A 2,902-nucleotide genomic window follows, 5' to 3' on the forward strand; every position below is an offset into this window, starting at 1 on the left:
TTACTCCTATCTCTAAACGTATTAAAGTGACAAGAAATTCTCCTACAAATCTTGTCCGAAGAACAACCCACATAAACACTAACATCTGTATCACTCTTAACCTTACACTGATACACTATATTCCTTAATCTCACGTTCGGACCCTCAAACTTTAACCTCCTGGGATTAATCTCAGTTACCTCAATTTTAGAACCTATAATATTATTACCTAAGTGAGGGTCCTCATCCCTATTCATTCCATTCATGCCTGCCTTAAGAACTTTAGAATTGTGTGCTGCAATAATCTGCTCTAGGTTCTTAGTATTGGAAAAACCAAACCTAACACTATGCGTATTAATAATTTTACCGTAACGCGAATTTGTAGGGAAATGCTTACTAATTACCTCCCTAAACTGAGCTACCAAAATGATGAAAGGAAGAAAATGGAGAATTATCAAATGTATAATTTATTTGTATGATATAATGAGGTTAAAAGATATTTTTGTAAAACAATACAAATAAACTATAAACTATAAAGCTCATTATAAAGCTCTAACAGAAATGACATGCCAAAAACCTACATATATTTTGTGTGAATATACGCATATGTCTGTATATGTGTAAATACGTAGGCATATATCTTGAAGTATCGCTACATACATACATATATATATATATATATATATATATAAGCTACAGGATATCAAGAGGTGATGCAGTACGACCGTTTCAAGCGGCTCCCTTTAGCTAAACAATGCAATCATTACATCAATTTAAATGCATGGCTATCCTCAGCTGCATAAATATAAATAGCTTTTTTAATATTCTTAGCTACATTAGTGGCAACATGGATTCTTTCCATCTTCTTGCTCTATCAGAGTATTTGAGTAAAATTATATTAATGTGTCTGATTGATTAAAAATTCTATTTATTTATGCAGCTGAGGACAGCCCGGCATTTAAATTGATGTAATGATTGCATTGTTCAATTAAATGGAGCTACTTGAAACGGTCGTCCTGCATCAACTCTATAACGGTCGACTAATAATCTTTTACTATCTAACTTATCCTTCATTTATTTTATCATATAATTCTTCCTTTGCATATTTAAGTATCGTTCTTTCCTTTTATTAAATTTATATTCTATTTTAAATAGATTTATATTTTTCTTTACTCTTTATATTATATCTTCTTACTTTACCTATATTTGTATCTCTTTTACTCTTTTACTCTTTTACTTGTTTCAGTCATTTGACTGTGGCCATACTGGAGCACCGCCTTTAGTCGAGCAAATCGACCCCAGGACTTATTCTTAGGACGTCTAGTACTTATTCTATCGGTCTCTTTTGCCGAATCGCTAAGTTACGGGGACATGAACACACCAGCATCGGTTGTCAAGCGATGTTGGGGGGACAAACACAGACACACAAACATATATACACACATACATATTTATATACATTTATACGACGGGCTTCTTTCAGTTTCCGTCTACACTCACAAGGCTTTGGTCGACCCGAGGCTATAGCAGAAGATACTTGCCCAAGGTGCCACGCAGTGGGAATGAACCCGGAACCATGTGGTTTGTAAGCATGCTACTTACCACACGGCCACTCCTGCATGTTACTTCTATTTTTTAATTTTATTTTATCTTTACTTACATCTATAATTCATTAGCTAAATACATACGCATAATATATATGATCTAACTTCTTAAACTTATTAGTAATTCGTTTGTATTCTTTCAAGAAATATGTTAACCCTTGTAGTATAAGTTCATAAAACCGTGATGAGATTCTGCCCCATATAGTTGAAAATGACGATCAATTCTTAGCATATGAACCTACCCAAATGCTCAGAAATACTAATCACCTAGAGGCATGAATCGAAACATATATGTAGGATTTTGGCATTAACCATTTCTTTTAGAGCTTTATAATTTATAATTTATTTGTATTGTTTTTATTAAAAAAATCTTTCAACCTCATATCATACAAATAAATCATTTATACATCAATAATTCTCCATTTTCTTCCTTTCATCATTATTAACAATATGTATTACTATAATAATCCCTAATGTAATGCCGACACTTTCTCCTTATATAGTAGTGATTAACCAGTGAAATTTTGGGATTATTTAATCCCCGAGGACATGACATCCTCGAATTGACTATATGAGTGTGTGTGTGTGTGTGTGTGTGTGTGTGTGTGTGTATAAGCTTGTGTGTATGTACATATGCTTCACACACATACATGTATGCATAAGTATGTATGTGCATGCGTATACATGTGTGTGCGTGTGTGTGCGTGTTTAGATAAAACGCGCGTACATCTAAATATATAGATATATAGATATATGCGTGTGTGTATGTACATGTGCCTTATACACATGCATGTATGCATAAGTATGTGCATGCATATATATATATATATATATATATATATAATATAACATAATATAATATAATATAATATAACATAATATAATATAAATAATCTATATATATGCATATACATACGTATATGTACATACTTACATCTATACGCATATATATATGCATATGTGAACCGAGGACGTCACGAAACGTGTACAACAAAATATACGAAGTACGAGTACTTGGAATATGAATTATTTTTCGAACAACGAAAGACACAAATGGAAACCAAAACAAATAACATAAAGAACGACCCTTCATCTATTGTTGGCTGTTTTTCTACTCTCGTATTTCGAGCATTTAACAATATACGCTTTCGATAAAAGAGTTGCTCCCACAAAGCAAATTAAATAAAATTTGGGATTTTGCGGAGGGTCAAAATTGGTACACAAACTGTCCTGTTTGTGTTACCAATTTTGACACTCCGCAAAATCCCAAATTTTATTTAATTTGCTTTGAGGGAGCAACTCTTTTATCGAAAGCGTAT

This window comes from Octopus bimaculoides, chromosome 1, assembly GCF_001194135.2.
Source record: "Octopus bimaculoides isolate UCB-OBI-ISO-001 chromosome 1, ASM119413v2, whole genome shotgun sequence".
Lineage (NCBI taxonomy): Eukaryota > Metazoa > Mollusca > Cephalopoda > Octopoda > Octopodidae > Octopus > Octopus bimaculoides.